The 18,478-nt window shown below is 43.9% G+C and overlaps 1 protein-coding gene across 1 annotated transcript in view; it reads right to left on the reverse strand.

The window, feature by feature from the left end:
* Nucleotides 1–7,158, reverse strand: part of ELAVL1 (ELAV like RNA binding protein 1) — a 31,798-nt gene extending 24,640 nt beyond the window's left edge. Inside the window, exon 1 of the mRNA XM_088450877.1 lies at nucleotides 7,039–7,158. The gene's annotated coding sequence lies outside the window, so the exon portion shown is untranslated. The remainder of the gene's footprint in view (nucleotides 1–7,038) is intronic.
* Between the last annotated feature and the right edge of the window lie 11,320 nt (nucleotides 7,159–18,478).

Consider the following 18,478-nt stretch of genomic DNA (forward strand, 5'->3'; position numbering starts at 1 on the left):
CTGCCAAGGTAGTCACAATTTTGTCCAATTCTGTGCCAAACAGGATATCCCCTAAATAAGGCAGAGACGCCAAAGCATTTTTAGAGTCCACATCTACCTTCCATAAGCAGAGCCAAACACTACAGCAGGCCACTACAGAAGTGGCAGATGCCTTGGAGGCTGGGAGAGCCGTATCCATAGCTGCTTCCCCCAAATAGGAGGCTGCATCTCTAATGTGAGATATGTAGGACAGCTGTTCCCTTGAAGCATCAGAGGGAAATGTCTCTTCTAGGGCCTCTGCCTAACTCTCAATGGCCTTAGCCCTAGCAGGACGACTAATAGATCCCGTAAGAGAATATAGATTTTAGACAAGCTTCCATCCTTCTATCTGTGGTCTCCTTCAAGGAGGTTGCAGTATGTATAGGTAACATTATTTACCAGATGTGTCACATGTGAATCCACAGCTGGGGGAACTTCCAATTTAGTGCAATCAGTAGTGGGAAGAGGGTAAAAGGAAATATATGGAGATGTGAGGTACAATGAACCCCCTATACCTTTAGTATGCCACTGTTATAGAAGAAGAAAGGGAAAGGTATAAGCTGAGAGTCATAAGAAATAGAAAACAGACAGCAGCGCTAGCATAAGTCACATACAATGCAGAATATACAATATAACTAAAATCAACTATACAGACCACAGTGGCTGGAAGGCTATAGCACTGTATAACGTGGCCCTTGGGAGAGGTATACAGGGAGACTGGACCCAGCGTTCCTGGAGACTTGAATGCAGAAAATGGCTGCCGTGAGTCTCAGAGGGTGAGGGAGGAGAAGCTAAACCACAGTGGGATGGCGCCCTGAGCTGGGGGAGGGGCCGCAGGGAGAGCACCTTCTCCCCTATGTAACTTTAACCACGGGGTCTCCTAGCCTAACATATGCCCTGCGCCAGTGCTTGTAATGCCCTGGTGGTCTAGTGGACTCTAGGGCGAACCGGTGTCCACATCAGCGCCTCCGTTCGGTCTCTGAGAGCGGAGATCCACTTTACCTGTCCCCCTTTAGTCCCGGCTGCAGTCTGGGGAGCCTCGCTAGCTAGGTCCTCCTCAGATCCCTGCCGAGAGTACCTAGCCAAGGGCTGGTGTCACAGCGCCTTGGAGGGGTGATGGAGCTGCAGTGTAGACATCCAAAGGACTGTCTCGTGCTGCTGCACACTAGAAGAATAAATAAAACTAAAATTAAATCATAAAAATAAGCTTGCGCTACTTAATAGCAGCCCCCTATTAAAACGGTGTTCCGGGTCCTGCCAGACACCAACGAAACTAAGTTGAAGGAAACTGGGGGAAGGACCGAAGCATCCTGGGATTAAACAACTTTGCTGTTGGTGTCCAAGTCTTACCTACAACCCATTGTCTTTCTGTGGAGCCCTATGGACCCTGAAGAAGAAATATGGCTTCAGTTAAAGAGATTAACTGAAGCAACTATATTAATAACCAACAATCTAAGGAGGCGATTCAATTGTTTTGCGTGCACCCTGTGGGCTTCTGTACAAATATGCGGCCAACAGAAAGTAGTATTTAGGGCGTCCAAACAGACTTTGCACTAATTTCTTCTCACACCTCAGGAGGCTGTGAGAAGAATGCCGACTAGCCATGGTTTTAGGCGCTCAAGCGGAGCAACAATTGAATTGCTCCTTCGGGCGCCCAATGGTATAGACACCCAGCGGGGGCACCAAAAACAACTGAATCACCCCCTAAGAGTGTAGAAAGTAAAATTCGGTGAGAGAGTTTGCAGTGTCAGGAAATAGTCAATCTGTAGGGGTGGTTCCTGCAAGGAAGCAACTGTTTTGGAGGCACACTTATGATTATTTCTTTGAATTATAAGGTTTTAGATATCTTAAAAATGGTATTGAGCAGCGTGAGATAGAAAATATTGGGAGTAACAGGGACAAAGAGCATCCTGTTCTCCCGTACAATTGCATGGCTAATATTTATGTCCCTAAATTAGGACAATGAGTTGGGGTTTAAGGTATAATGCAGCACCAAATAATCTAATAGGCACACACAGTACTATGTACTGAAATAAAGGGTGCTGTAAACTACAAAAATGTTTAATATACAAGTGAAGGACTATGTAAACAGGATGCTGTGTGCATGCACAAGGCATCTATTCACCGACTGATTGCTGCACCACTATTTTTCCCACCCGCGAGACAATGTGGCCCACGGGTGTGAACGGCATGTTGCTGTAGAGGGGTGCCGCAAAAGGGGCAGGGCTCATTCTTTTTAAAATTGGGCAGAGTGCTGCACCCTGCTAAAACAGCCTAGCGCGAATGCTAGAGATCTTAGCTAATAGATCAAAATAGAAATTATATATGTACATCCAATATCGAACCAATCCATAGTATAGTCTCAAAAATACAATTTCAACCATAGACAACAAATAATGCTCATGTTTTATAACTTACAATTGCTATTTTTTTTTATATCAATGAAAATTTAACATTTTAGGTGATATTTAACAGGCATCTGCAAAATGATGGTGAGAGTACAGATAATCTGTACTTTCACCATTATTGTACAATGTTTAAGATATCTATTGAAAACAATATTTTAAATAAGTGTGCCCCCCACACACAAGTTTTCCTCTTTTTCTTGCACCCTTGCAGAAAACACATCTATACATTGTTTGAAAATTGTTTGTTTGTATCCTGCTTTGTTTGTATTGCAATGTTATGCACTATTTAAGAATATGCACTTTGTAAGGCAGAGCAGATCCTTTGTCGTGGCCTACGATTTAATGATAATAAAAGACTTGAAATTGTCCTGAAAATGTTATATTACAAGGCAATACCCACTGGAAGGCAGAGGTGTAAACCAACTTGATGAGGACCGCACCTTGGGAAGGGGGGGGGGGGGGGGGGGGTAGAGACAACTCCATACCCTTAAGTTAGGTGCACACTAGCATTGCAAACGATGCAATGTCGTCAGCAATTTCCCTTGAACTCCCAGACAAAACGATCTAGTGCATACACACTGTGCAATCTAACAAACGTCCAAACTATATATTGTGCATCGTTTGGTGGTTAAATCATCAACTATATAATGTAACCATATTGCCTGGTCGTTTGTGCAGTGTGTACACACTGCATAATCTGCAGGGAATAGTTAACAAGACTGACAGATCTTCCTGCATGTATTATCCTTTATTTATATGGCGCCACAAAGGTTCCGCAGCACCTTACACAGTACATAAATGAGGACACAAGAAAAACAGTTAATAGTAATACAAAACAATGCAGGAGAAGGACATGGTTTATAAACATAGCTTAGCTGCATAACACAAGCAGCGAAGATCTGAAGATGCGTACACACTTCATGATCGATTTTTTGTTTTTTGATGCGTCGGAATCGGCCATATCGTTCAAAATATCATCCTAGTGTGTAGGGACCTTAACAGATGATGAATTGCAGCTATGCAATACCAGCACTGACAGCAGGAAGAGGGGACACAGTGAAAAAACAGGCAGGAGCTTTACAAATTTTCACTCGCAAGCACCAGAAACAAAATTACCCATAATGCATTCACTTGCTGTGAAAACAACACTCCAGTTCATAACTTTAAATGGTTTACTAGCATTGAAAAAGGTAAATTAAAGCATGTATTCTGACAGTGTGTAAATGCATTTAAACAGGTCTGGCACTAGAGAAACAATTAGCTGGCATTCAGGTAGTGTTTTGGAACACCAAGTTTGTCCATTTCCATATTTCAAAGCAATAGAAAAGCCTAAAATTGCTATTTAAAATGCTTAATCATGTTTAGTATGTGTTTTTACTAGCAAATGTACAATGTTAGTGTATTAGTGGCCGTAGCCACTTTTCGACAGAACTACATATATGGTAAAGTAGAAGTCCATTAAGGGGGAAAAAAAAGTGACAATGGAGAACCTGCTATTTTAACAACAACTTAAAGAACTAAATTATGCTACAAATATATTAAATAATCCCTATTAATACACCCCCTTATGGACCAGAAACAAATAAAATATTCCCTTTATTCGTCCGCCCATGTTTTAGTTAAAACAAAAAGACCAAAGGAAGGTGGCAACCTATGATCCCACCACCGATGAATAGCTCCGTACTTTTTATTTTTCTTTAAGATCTCACCTGTGCATTAAATAACTGACTTACAGCAAATGGATGGGGCATTGCATGTAGGGGGGCGTGTCTGTATACGGCATTAACTATACATCACTTGCCTAGAATTAATTAAGCATTGCTTCAAAGGAGAAAAAAGTGGAAGACATGCCATACTGTCAAATACCATCAGTAACAGCCATTTCTGGGTCCCATTCAGATAACAGGGTGCAGAACATGTGCATCCTATTTGGTGAAAAATATAGACAAGCTTATTTTCCCAATTACACTTTTACACAATTGGGGCGGTATACAATTGTTTTATCGCACCCAATCTCCCGTCTAAAGTGACAGGAGATCGCTGGGCGCTATTCAATTGATGCAGATTATCGCGCTCATAGAGGTCGAGTTTAGCTGCGTAAAATGGCTATCCCCGACCAAAGTGCTGGGCACGATTGCGAAAAGTGCTGTTTGGGCGTCCAAACGGGTCACTTTCGACCATTTCAGCTCGCACCCCCATAGGAGTGCGAACAGAAATGGTGTGCTGGCAGCTGATCGCACCCGGCAGGAGCAACACTTGAATAGCTCCGTCGGGTGCTGGAAACAAGTGAATTCCACCCTTAGAATATCGCCAAACTGTTCAAAAAGACTAAAGTGTCAATTCAATTAAATGGAAATTTCCATCAGAATTGCTTGGGAACGTTTTTAACAGTGGCACATCGCAACAGCAACGCTACAAATATATGGGGCAATTCATAAGTGACAGGGATTTGGGAGATGATATTCAAATGTTTTTGGGTGACAATGCCTTTTTGCACATGTTGCACCCAAATAGACCGGGCTTAGCCACGTAAACCAGCTAAACCTGTCTAAAGTCTTGGTTTGGGCACCCAAAACCAGGACTTTTCACACATTTCTCCTCACCGCCTCAGAAGGGTGCGAGCAGAAATGTGTCCACAATGCGTTAAAACAGTTGAATCACCCCTTTTAACTTGCACCCAACAGTAAAATTAGCTATTAATATGCTTTATTTTTATGGCACCACAATGGTTCAGCAGCACTTTACAAATAACAAAACAAGAAAACAGTGATTTAAACAAAGCAATGCAGGACATGTTGTATGCATCTGATATGATATATTTCATTAAGCAGCAGGGTGGCAGCAACCAAGGGTCAGGTGCTGTTGTAAGGGAGTATATTATACATGAGTGAAGAGGGGCTTGTGAGAGATTACATTCTAAAAGCAATGTTGGGTACTGTATCAGCACTGTGAGCTGCCACATATCGCATCCCAACATTACATTTAATTGAATTCCCCCCTTAGGGTCATACTATTTTGAGAATGCCAAATGTTTACTTATATTAAGAGGGGTATTCAATATGAAACGTTAACTTCACTGTCGAAGTTAACGTTTCATATCGGAGTTTTTACCTGCGTTAACGTATCGGGAGCGCTCCCGCTTCTACCCGTATTCAATATAAAATTAACGAAAACGGGAAACTCCGAAGTTGGATTTGCGTAAAGTTATGAATTTTTCCTTAAAATAATTGTAAGACCCCCCTAAAGTAGTAAAAACATGGGGGAACACTATGGGTACCCCCGTTTTAGCCTTTAATTGAAAGTCGGGGATTTAAATAGCTGCAGCAGGTGTTTTTTTCCCGACATTGAATAAGTGATGCAGAAGAGCACTTAGGTTATTTTTTTCGTTTTTTTAAGTGGTCCCATCAAATTTGGGGTACATGAAAATTTTTATGTCCCTAAAGTTTTTAAAAATTCTGCATTTGTGCACCTGCCGCTATAATTCTATTCTAGAAAACATCTGCCGCATACTTGCAGAATAGCCCTGAACCTATTTCCCTATTGTTAAACAATTTTTTCCCTTTTTTTTTTTCACCCCAATTTTTAAATACATTTTTTGGGGTGTCCCTATATTTTTTTTTTACATTTTTTTGACACTGTTCATTTTTAAATGTCATTCCCAGGGGTGCAGGCTATTTTTTTTAAGCCTGCACCCCTAAACCCCAATTCGGCACTTTTTTTCGACACCTATTCAATGGTGAAAAGTTATCTCCGTTTTTTATCTAAGACTTTTCAAAACTGCGATAAGTCTTTGAAATTGAATACGGTGTAAAAGTCAAACCTGCGATAATGACATCAAAAGTGCGATATTAACGCAAAAACGATGTTATCGCTCCCATATTGAATACCCCTGTAAGTGTAGAACCAAGGATGTTACCATGTGGAAAATAAGGTTCTATTTTTCCGAATTTATTTCAAACCAAAAAATAATGTGGTCACTGGAGACTGCAGTAAATCTGTACTATACAGCGCAGATCCATGCTTCAGCTGCAATGAAATAGATAGCCGCCACACTGATGCCCACGCAGTTTCCTTGCATGCAGCGCCATCGCACATACTTCATACACGGCCAGCACAGGGGGAAGCAGAGGATGGCTTGCCGCCATATCAGCAGTAAGTCACCAGGACGGCTGCGTATAATAGGCCCCTGCACCCCATCCTGTCACATCGCATTACTAGTGACATTGGCCATGTTCCGTGCAGGAAGCGGAGCTCCCGGGTGATCACACTGCAAACACATCAAGCATCGTAGCTGCTGGCTACAGCGCTCTCCCGCCCATCCCCTCGCAGCCGGCATCTGCCCTCCACCTCCCATTAACCACCGCAGCAGCAGCTCAGCCCCTGAGACTCGGGCTCTGGAGACTGACACTACACACTGGACCACCGGCTGCACCCGAGGCTGCGCTCGTTGCAGCGATCACTGTGGCTGGAGCAGGCCGCATTGCGGCCTAGGGGGAGGAGGGTGCGGGCTGTAGGAGCGGGCCGCCCATGAGGCCTCCTTAGGCTACGAAGCAGTTTTCCGAGCATAACTAACATACACTTTACATTGCCGTTGCGAGTCGGCGTGTCTTACCTTTGTAAGCTTCCCGCTCTATTCAGACGAGTGAGCGGCGAGATCCGTGACCCGACCCGGACGTTCCCAGCGCGGAGAGAGCGGCGGCTTCTGGCGTCACACGAGGAGAAAAAAAAAAAGGGGAAAAAAAAAAAAGGAAAGAAAGAAAAGCAACATGGCGGAGTTGTGCTGCGCATGCGTAGTCCCTGGCACAAGCCCCGCTCCCACCAGAGCCCATTGGCTGAATGAATCATGACTCGCTCTCCATTGGCTAGCTGCCACGCTCGTCACGAAACGGGCCGAGCCGCTGATTTCGACACTTCCGGCCTACACAGAGCTGCTGCCGGGCGTCTGCGCGGGAGAATGGCGCCTTAGCTCCTGCACTCTGACCATAATAATAACAATAACATACACATAATTACTATGCATTTGGTTTTAAAAATGGGTTACACGTCCCTTAGCGAATAAACTGTAAAATTAAACGTAGGCTAAGAGTAAGTGGATGTACCTTATTCTATGTAACGGTTTTATTTTCCCACTAGTAGCTAGAAAAGTGGATTCATATTCTGTGTTCTTCGTAAAATGTCCCATTATGATGCTTGTTTTCGTGACATCTAGTGGTGCAATTTGCTTAGGGCAAGCCTGAGCGAAATCCTGGCACTTTTTTAAGTCAAGACGAATCGTTCATATAAAATGAAGCATTTATCCTGTTTGTTTATCAATATATGTGAAGCGCTACTGTGTGATATGTGAAAATACTATTGATCTATTTCGCACATTGATCACAGTAAGGGGTCAATCCAATTACGGTATAATGGAAGGGGGCAAATTACCGTTGCAATGGCGTTAAATCGTCACCTCGCACCCTTCGCATCCCGCTCCAACCCTGAATTCGCATAAATTTGCTCTGAGCCCTTTTGGGCTGCAAGCACTTTAATGCAAATTCTGGCTGGTATAAGTGCCATAAGGTGCGGCCATTGCCGTGGTGACTTTCACCTGCTAGTAAATCGAGTGCAATTGGATTGACCCCTAAGCTCATAATTATGTGGGTCACTAAAACCCAAAATGTTAATTTTTTTTTTTTTGTCCTACTGTGTGATCAAGGTGGGAAGTTAGAAGTGGGGGTATGTAAATTTGAATAGAACAACTATGGGCTGCCTCCGCAGCCAAGAAGTTGTACGGATTTTCATTGGTAATTGTTGATGTTCTTTAACACTGCATAGTAGAATATAAACATACAGGGCGGAATTCAATTGTTTTCATTCCCTATCGCGCCCGACGGAGCTATTCTATTCTTGCTCCTGTCGGGCGCGATCAGCTGCCAAGCGCTACATTTCAGCTCGCAGCCCCTGGGGGATGAGAGCTGAAATGTACGAAAAGTGACATGTTTGGGCGCTCAAACATCACTTTTCGCGATTGCGCCCAGCACTTTGGTCGGGGTTAGCCGACTTACACGGCTAAACCCGACCACTTAGGGTGTGATCAGCGTGAAAAGCTGGCACAATTGAATAGCGGCCCACGATCTCCTGTCACTTTAGACGGGAGATGCGGGCTGCGAAAACAATTGAATTCCGCCCACAGGGTGTTCAATCTACGTGTGTGTGTACCCGCTGCTTGCGCAGTGAACACTGGCACTGTGCCACGGCATACTGGCATGCACAAGTATCCGGGAAAATATTGCTGATGCCATTATCCCAGTGTTTGCTGTGCATGTGCAGACGCAAAGTACAGTAAGTATATTGAGGGGGTGCGGTGTGGACGCCTATTGACTCGGACCTGTGTGCACCACACATCCTGCTCCCTGTTTACTGCACTTCTGCGTCCCTTATTCCCCATATCGCCTGTGTTTGTTCACCTCTCCCTTGTGTCTTCAGCGTGTCCCTATTTCTTTCCTTTATTGGTTTCATTTGTCCACAATCCTCATGTACCCATATCTGCATCCCTGGTAACACCCTCTCTCTCCCTACATGCTTTCCTTTGTGCCTCATTTCCTGCTTCTCCTTTACTTTCCTCCAACACTTATCATTCTTTTCTTTTCTCCTTTTTTCTCACCCACTGCTCCTTTCTCTTCCTCCTTTCCTCTCTCACCTCCTGCTCATCTCAATTCTTCCTTTCCTCTTTGAGCTCCTGCTTCTCTCAAACCATCTAACCCTTCTGACTCCCTACTCCTCTCTCTCCCTCATTCCCTCTCAAACCTTCCTCATACTCCCTCCTTCCATCTCACACCCCCTGCTCCTCCTCTCTCTCATTTTCTTTCTCTTCCCCAACTCCTTTCACTCTCCACTTCTCTCACTCCCCTGCTCCTCTCTCTATCTCCTTCCCTCTCCCCCTTCTCTTTGTTCATCCTTCCCTCTCTCACCCCTGCACCTCACACCCTTCGTTCCTCTCCCTACTTCTCTATCTTCTCTCACACCCCGCTTCTCTCTCCCTCCTTTACTATGTCAACCCAAGATACTCATACTCCCTCCTTTTTTTTCTCATCCTCTGTTCCTCCTATTGCCATCATTCCTTTATAAACCCCTACTCCTCTCCCTCTTTCCTTCTATCAAATCCTGCTCCTATTCAGCCTTTCTACTCTTATACACTCCTACCCTCTCTCGCTCCTTGCTTTTCTCTCTCCCTTCATCTTTCTCTTAACTTCTACTACTCTCTCTCGCTTTCCCTTTCTTAACACCTGCACCCTATACCCCCTCCTTCCCTTTCTCAATCCCTGTTCATCTCTTTCCCTACTTCTCTCTCTACCTGTCTCATTCCCTGATCCTCTCTCTCCCTCTTTCCCTTTCTCACCCCAGCTCCTCTCATTCTTTCTTCGCTCTTAACGCTACAATTCTCTTGCCTCTCACCTCTGTTCTTTTCACCCCTGCTTTTCTCACACTCTCGTGCACTGCCGATGGTTGCCTACCACTGATATAGAGCCCTTTGATTTGCAAAATGGATGCTGCTTATGTCCGATATGTCCAGGCTCTCTATGTTCCAGCCGGGCACACATAACTTAACCTTACTCCAGCAAAAATCCTGGTTTCGATGGCATCTCAATCCTCAATGACTCATAAGGATGGTACATGAGAACACTATCCCAGGCAGCCACCACCCCATCCCCTGCTTTCTAAACTCCATTCATGTGACTAACCCTAGCCAATCATTTGAATTAGAATTTCTGCCATCACAAACCCTCTAATTCTAGTTTCAGCTCCTGTTCACAGTGCTTAATTCTCTGAACCTCATGTCTCAGTCTTCTATTTTCTCCTTGCTACCAACTGCCCTTGCCCTGCTAACTTGGCTTGGAGGGCTGTGACCTGTGGGCTCCCAGAAACAGACCATCTTGTCTTGCAGCTATTATGAAAACAGTCCATTAAGCTCTGCAGCTCTGGGTTTAGTAGCAAAAAACCTGGAGTCAGTAATCCATATAAAAAGACCTGGAGCACTAGCTAATTTACAGTGCAATGTTGACTCTTTAGATGCCAACCTAGTTCACAGCAGACTGCAGCCTACTCAGTTGTTCCTGCTTAGGCAGTACAGCCTGCATTCTGGTTCCAGACAGGTTCATCAATCTGTTTCCAGTCCAGTTCAGTATTCCAGTCCTGTTCAGCATTCCTTTTCTAGTCTGGACTAGTATTCCGATTTCAGTCCAGTTCAGTATTCTAGTTCCAGTTCTGTTCAGTACTCTTGTTCAGTTCAGCAATCCGTTCCCAGGGCCTGATTCATTACGGGTCGCTATTCTGCTTATACGCACGGTACGCAGTTGCTAAAATCAGCGGTGACATGTAAGTGTTTGCATTCGCATTGCGATCGAAGCCTGACATAAGGATGCCCACTTCCCCTTACATCCCTATACTTGGTCAACATAGAGAAACAATCGGTAACATCAGACAGTCAATGAAGCCCAGACCTTACTCAGGAATTGCTTACTTCAGCACATGCTATGAGGCCTCAGTTGGCATCTTGTATCGCAGTGGCTAATTAATGCACGCCCATGCAACGGTGTTGAAATGCACTGGCACACCTGCATTCGCCCGACCCTCCTCCCCCCGTCCCACCATCAACAAACGGCACATCCTGTCAATCACTCTGCTATGGGTCTGCGTATCCTCTGTGATCACTGTCCCAATTGCAGTGGCTAGTTTGCGCACTGCGATGTATACACATGCGCAGTACGCAACAATCGGTCGATTGCGTGCGTATAAACAACTGCGTTCCTTGCCGAAGCAGGCCCCCAGTCTGCTCCAGTATTCCGGTCCAGCCCGGTTCAGTAAACCAGTTCCAGTCCAGTCTAATATTCTGGTTACAGAATTCCTGTTCCAGCCCAGTCAGCACCACTGGTTCCAGTTCTAAACTGCATGACTGGTCCTACTGGGTCATCTCTACTGAGCCTTTTCCTCATCACGTTATCCTTGTACTCAAGCTACAGTAGTTTCCAGCGCCACTCTTATCTAATAGATCTCCTGAACTCTCAGCTTCCACTATCCTGTATCAGTTCCTTCTTACCAGATGCAAAGGAGTCTAATAAAACCGCCAAGCTTCCTGCACATAGGGCCTACCACAAGGGTCTCGTCGCAAGCCCGATGGTCGCGATGGTCTTGACCATCGCGACCATCTTCCTGGCCACTCGCTATAGCTGTGGGTGGTCACCCACAGCTATGCGAGCGGCCAGGAGGCCGCTCTGAAAAACAAGAAGGACGGCCCTGATTCAGAGCGAGCGCTCTGTTAGAGCGTCCGGCTCTGAATCAGGCCCATAGTTTCCAATCCAGCTAAAGACACACAACCCAATCCGGGTTCAGATAAATCCTTAGGCATGACAGTTTGCACTGCCCTAATTGATCCTGCCGGAGATCAGACTCAAGTAGCGGGTGCCATGCAGAGCTAGAGTATAAGGAATCCGCACAGAGAGAAGTCATGCAGTTTCTTCAAGAATTGTATTGTCTGGATAGCATTCAAGTCACACAGTGGAACAGGTGTGCCTCCTGCTTCTGCACAAGTTCCTCCTGTTCATGTTACAGTCCCAGCTCCTCATCTTCATCTACAGTATCTACTACTGCTAAGTTAGATGGAGATCCAAAATTGTGCAGAGGGTTTCTTAATCAGTGTGAAATCCACTTTGAGCTACAGCCCAGTAATTTCCCTACCGAAAAAGCAAAAGTTGTGTACATTATCTCTCCTATTGGGACACGCATTAGCCTAGGCATCTCCATTATAGGAAAGGACAGATCATCTGCTCTCATATTCTGAGTTTATAGCAGCCTTCCATCACATCTTTGACAAGCCAGGCAGGTCCACCTCAGCATCCTTAGATATTCTACACCTTCATCAAAGTTCTATTTCTGTGGGTCAATACCTGGTCCAATTCCAAAAGCTGGCTTCCGAGTTGAGGTGAAATGATGATGCCTTGTTTGCAGCCTTCTGGAGTGGCTTATTTTATAAAATTAAGCACTCCTGCATTCAGCATGTGATACCACTTCAGTCTATAGCTCGTATATCCAAGAGGTTTACCCCTTACCTTACAGGGACTTCTTCAATGTTTTCAGTAAAGCTGGGGCTGACTCATTGTCACCACAACGTGAATAAGATTGCTCTAATGATTTGATGCAAGGAAAGACTACCCACTCTCTCTTTCCAAGACTAAGGCCATGACAGAATATATATAAAAAAAATCTCTGTCTTCTTTACCTACTGGTGCATTATTTTACTTTGTCAAGAAAAAAGATGGGGGACTCCATCCCTTCATCGACTATAGGGGTTTAAAGGACATCATCATTAAAAATCATTATCCTTTGCCGATTTTCACAAAAGTATTTGATCGAATCACAGGAGCCACCATCTTCACTAAACTAAATTTGAGAGGAGCTTACAATTTGATCCGATTTTGTGAAGAGATGAATGGAAGACACCTTTTAACACTTGTGAGCACTATGAGTACCTTGTCATGCCCTTTGGCCTGAGTAATGCTCCTGCTGTATTTCAACATTATGTCAACAAAAGTTTCCATCACAGGTGTCTTACGTGTTTATCTGCCCTTCCCCTTTAGAATGTAAGCTCTTATGAGCAGGGCCCTCTACAATCTTGTGCTTCTCCTTACTGTACTTTCATCTACTTCTTACTCCCCACTAGGGCACCTAACACTTGGTTGCTTAAGCTCTGCTGCTTATGTGGGTGTTGTGGTCGCTAATGTAGCAATGTGTATTATCCATGTCCTTGTCCTGCATTCTATTGTATTGTACTGTAAGTCTTTGGTCACGTATTTGATTTTATATTTTGTAGGGCGCTGCGGAACACTTGTGGTGCCATATAAATAAATAATAATAATAATAGTTGTCTATTTGGACGACATTCTTATCTTCTCCAACAATCTGGATAACATGTTAAGGGGGTCCTCTCACGACTCTGTTCAAATCAGCTTATTTGCAAATTCAAGAAATGTACCATCCTAATTCATTCTTGGGTTAAATAATTTCTGGTACTATTCTGCAGATTGACCCAAAGAAGCTCAAGGCTATCCTCAACTGGCCTCTTACCACCACCCTTAAGGCGGTCCAACCCTTCCTGGGTTTTGCCAACAATTTTTCAAGAAAATTAATTAGAGATATCTCCTATAACAACGCTTACCGGAAAGGGTTCTGATCCCACCAACTGGACTGAAGATGCTAAAGCAGCATTCCAATGCATCAAACAACTCTTTATTTCAGCTCCAGTCCACCGCCAACCTGATGAGTCTCAACCTCTAATCCTGGAAGTAGACGCTTCAGCAGTACCAGTAGTGCTTTCGAGGATGGGTATATTCATCCCTGTGGTTATTTTTCTCTGAAATTTCTGCGGGCAAAGAGAAACTACAGTATAAGGGATCAAAAATTACTAGCCATTAATCCAGTCCAGTAGTCTGTCCCAGTGTTTTGGTTCCAGTCCGGTTCAGTTGGTCGATTCTAGTGCGGTTCAGTATTCTGGTTGCATTCTGGTCCAGTACTCTCGTTCTAGTCCGGTTCAGAAGATAAGACATTCTTATCTTCTCCAACAATCTGGATAACATGTTAACGGGGTCCTCTCACGACTCTGTTCAAATCAGCTTATTTGCAAATTCAAGAAATGTACCATCCTAATTCATTCTTGGGTTAAATAATTTCTGGTACTATTCTGCAGATTGACCCAAAGAAGCTCAAGGCTATCCTCAACTGGCCTCTTACCACCACCCTTAAGGCGGTCCAACCCTTCCTGGGTTTTGCCAACAATTTTTCAAGAAAATTAATTAGAGATATCTCCTATAACAACACTTACTGGAAAGGGTTCTGATCCCACCAACTGGACTGAAGATGCTAAAGCAGCATTCCAGTGCATCAAACAACTCTTTATTTCAGCTCCAGTCCACCGCCAACCTGATGAGTCTCAACCTCTAATCCTGGAAGTAGACGCTTCAGCAGTACCAGTAGTGCTTTCGAGGATGGGTATATTCATCCCTGTGGTTATTTTTCTCTGAAACTTCTGCGGGCAAAGAGAAACTACAGTATAAGGGATCAAAAATTACTAGCCATTAATCCAGTGCAGTAGTCCGTCCCAGTCTGGCCCAGTGTTTTGGTTCCAGTCCGATTCAGTTGGTCGATTCCAGTGCGGTTCAGTATTCTGGTTGCATTCTGGTCCAGTACTCTCGTTCTAGTCCGGTTCAGTAATCAGTTTCCAGTCCGGTCTAGTATTCCAGTTCCAGCATTCCTGTTTGAGCCTAGTCAGCACCACTGGTTACAGTTCTCATCTCTACTGAGCCTGTTCCTCATCACACTATCTTTGTACTCAAGCTATTGTAGCTTCCAGTGCCATTCATGAACTCTCAGCTTTCACTATCCTGTATCAGTTCCTTCTTACCACATGCAAAGGAACCTTTTAAAGCCGCTAAACTTCCTGCACATACTTTCCTACCCAGCTCCAGATACACAACCCAGTCTGGGTCCAGACAAATCCTCAGGCATGTCACAAGGTACAGGCTGGTTGGCTTGAGACTTTTCTTACCTATATGGTGGTTTCTCTGCAAAAGGTAACCTCAGAAGGAATCAATCCTCTCTTAGCAGATGGTAATTTCAGTCAGTATTCAATATTCATATAGGTCACCACATGATCCAGGCGATGCCTGTCTGTGTAGGGATATAACCAATGTCATCATCATAAAACATTCTTCACCCAGACACGTGGCCCCTTTGTCACCTCCTGCTCCCTGTATCCACTCGTCTACTGCTCCTTGTATCTCTCTAGCCTCCTGTCTTTCCTGCCTCCTGCCTTTCTAGCCTCCTGACCCCTGTGTCTCTCCAGCCTCCTGCCCTGTCATTCCAGTATTCTGTCTTAACAACCTCCTTCCCTGTCACTCCAGCCTCCTGTCCTGTCTTTCCAGCCTCCTGTTCCCTGTGTCTCCAGCCTCCTACATTTTTTGTCTCCAGCCTCCTGCCCTTTGTGTTTCTCCAGCCTCCTGTCCTATCACTAAAGCCTGTCACTTCAGCCTTCTCTCCCCTATATCTCTCAACCTCAACTCCCCCTCTATGTCCCTCAGCCTTAGCCCCTCAGTGTTCTCCAGCCTCCCACTGTGTGTCTCAGCCTCTTCCTCTGTGTCTCTCAGTCTCCCTTCTGTGTCTTTAAGCCTCCCACTCTGTGTCCCTCAGCTTCACCCTATGTCTGTCACCCTCACTGTGTCTCTCAGCCTCACCCTCATTTTGTGTCTCTACAGCCTCACCCTCTGTGTCTCTCAGCATCATTGCCCACTGTGTCTTTCAAGTGGGCTCCATTATCCTATCTCCCCAGCCCGTGTCTTCATCTTCAGCTCACCCAACCCCAACCTGTGTCTCCCCAGCTCAGCCCACACTTACCTCCTGCTGCATGGAGATGATGATGCTTGCTGCTCTTTCTTAATGGGTGGCTCAGCTCCTTCTTAGTGTCCATTACATCACGCCGCTGTGTCTGCACAAAAAAACCTTGTTGTGCCACCCACCAGTGGATGTCATGGCTTTGCCTCCTCCTCTCTTTGCTTGTATCCTGTAGTTTTTCCCATTTTCATGTCAGACATGAAAACAGGTTAAAATGTGCCTTGCCAGTGGCAATGTGCTAGGAGATACTGTTGCAGGCTACTAATTTATTAATGGCACGCTTTACCACCTTATAACACCATACTTGCACCACTGCAGAGCACCTACTAGGGAAACACTGGTACGGGGGGACTGAGTGGCCAGGGTCACTTAGAATCTTAGTGGCAGATGGATGCTGGGTCTCCTAGGACCACTGGGCTCTAGTGTCCACCTGTATTGCCTTCTCAGTAATCCAGCTCTGGTTAAATAACAGTACAATATTCTGAAACGTGTTTGTCTCCAGAGTGCGAGTTATCAAACTAAACTGAGCATATAAGTTTAAAAAAAATGAAGGACAGGGAGGTCACTAACATTTTTAGTAACCATCTTATTTTTGCAAATGTTCTTATTGTATTTTTGTTGTCTTGTAATGTTAAATGCCTTGCAAACTTCATGCACATTAGTTTAAAAAAAGTGTCAGCTAAATGATTCAGACTAGTGACATTATACTCTGGGATTGGGAAAAATGTAACTGCAATTAATTCATAGGCATGTTAAATCTTAATGATTTGAATTTGAAGCTCACCATGGAAATGAGCCAAACAGAAGTCAACTTTATGGATTTGACGATACGGGTGAGAGAAGAAGGAGTAATATTCACAGACATACATAGAAAAAGTACCGCCACCAACAGTGTATTACACAGTAGCAGTGCCCACCTACCCGCAACCATCAAAACCATCCCGAAAGGAGAATTACTACGTGCAAAACGGAATTGCTCACATGAGGACACCTATGAACAAAAGAATAGACAAATATGTGAAAGATTGGAAGAGAGGCTACAGTAGAAGAATAATTAAACAAGCTGTAAAAGAAACTAAGAAACATCCTAGGGAATCTCTACTTGTACCCAAAATAAAGAACTCAAAAGAGGAACCACTCAGGTTCATAGGGACATATAACAATCAGTGGAGACAGATAAATCAGATTTTCCAAAAACACTGGCCGACTTTCTGTACGGACAAAGATCTAGCCAATATTTTACCATCAAAAGTCCAAACAAGTTGGAGGAGGTCACGTAATTTGAAGGACCGACTTATTCAAACCCACGTAATGACTGTTAAGAACTCAAAATACAATAAAAAAGGATCCCATAAGGGTGGTCATTGTAAATCATGTCAATATATGACACAGAGAGAATGGTTCTCTGAAAAGTATGGCAAGAAGTGGACCATAACAGATTACATTGATTGTAAAACCTCTGGACTTGTCTACCACTTGGAGTGTCCCTATGGCAAAAGCTATGTAGGGAAAGCCATCAGACCCCTAAAAGTCAGAATATTGGAGCATGCAGGAACCATTAGGAATGCCAAACAAGACAAGCTCAAATTTAAACCATTAACCCCTGTGGCCAGGCATTTCCTGAAGCATTATGAAGGAAATCCCCATGGATTGAGAGCAAATGGCATGAGGAAAATTAATTTAGGAATTAGAGGAGGCGATTTAGATCAAGAACTCCTCAAATGGGAGACAAAGATGATATAACAGTTATACTGCGTTCTTATAAGATAATGTTTTAATCTAGAAAAGGATAATATGATTATCCTCTATACTATGTTCCACTTGACATTATTTTAGATGTGACCTTTTGATACTATTATCTCTGAAAACAATTCCGATATGATTGATGCCTATATTAAACAGTAACTATCTTGTTTGTATACATTTGAAATATGTATACATTGAAGCTATTTTAAAATAAATAATTATTCAATATGATTATTATATTAAGAGTTCACTTATCAAAATTTTTTTTATACATAATGCAATGACATACAATTATTCCCAGGGAGACTTTTGTAATAAAACCGGGAATCTATTAAATTAATAGGGAATTTACAACTGCATTGTTTCTACCCTCACTACTGAATATAATTAATTCTTACTCTTCCTTTTATTGACTTACCTTCACAAGAATCATATCTATACTATGGGGTAGAGATCACATATTAATGTTTAATCATGCACTATCAAGAACTTCACTATTTTACTAATTTGTTTTATTATATTTTTTGTTTTTTAACACAGCTTGGAGTATGTCACACTACATGGGATCGGTATGAAAAACTGCCGGACCTATGTCCGGTGGTTCAAATCCCGACGCCGGAAAACCGTCAGCAGTGAAGATCCTGACAGCTAAAAAGGTAAGTATAAACTAACCCTACTCCCCCCCTAACCCTAATCCTCCTTTAAGGGTGCCTAACCCTAACCTTCCCCCCTTATGCCTAACCCCCCTAAGTGCCTAAACCTAACCCCCCCGTCACCGCAGCCTAAACTTAAGTCTCCCTGGGAGGTGCCCAAGCCCCCTTTCCTTAGCCTAACCCTCCCAGGTGGGTGCCTAACCCAAAGTCCCACCCAGGAGCCCCTAACCTAAC

This window comes from Taudactylus pleione, unplaced genomic scaffold (assembly GCF_031769625.1).
Source record: "Taudactylus pleione unplaced genomic scaffold, aTauple2 ptg000532l, whole genome shotgun sequence".
Lineage (NCBI taxonomy): Eukaryota > Metazoa > Chordata > Amphibia > Anura > Myobatrachidae > Taudactylus > Taudactylus pleione.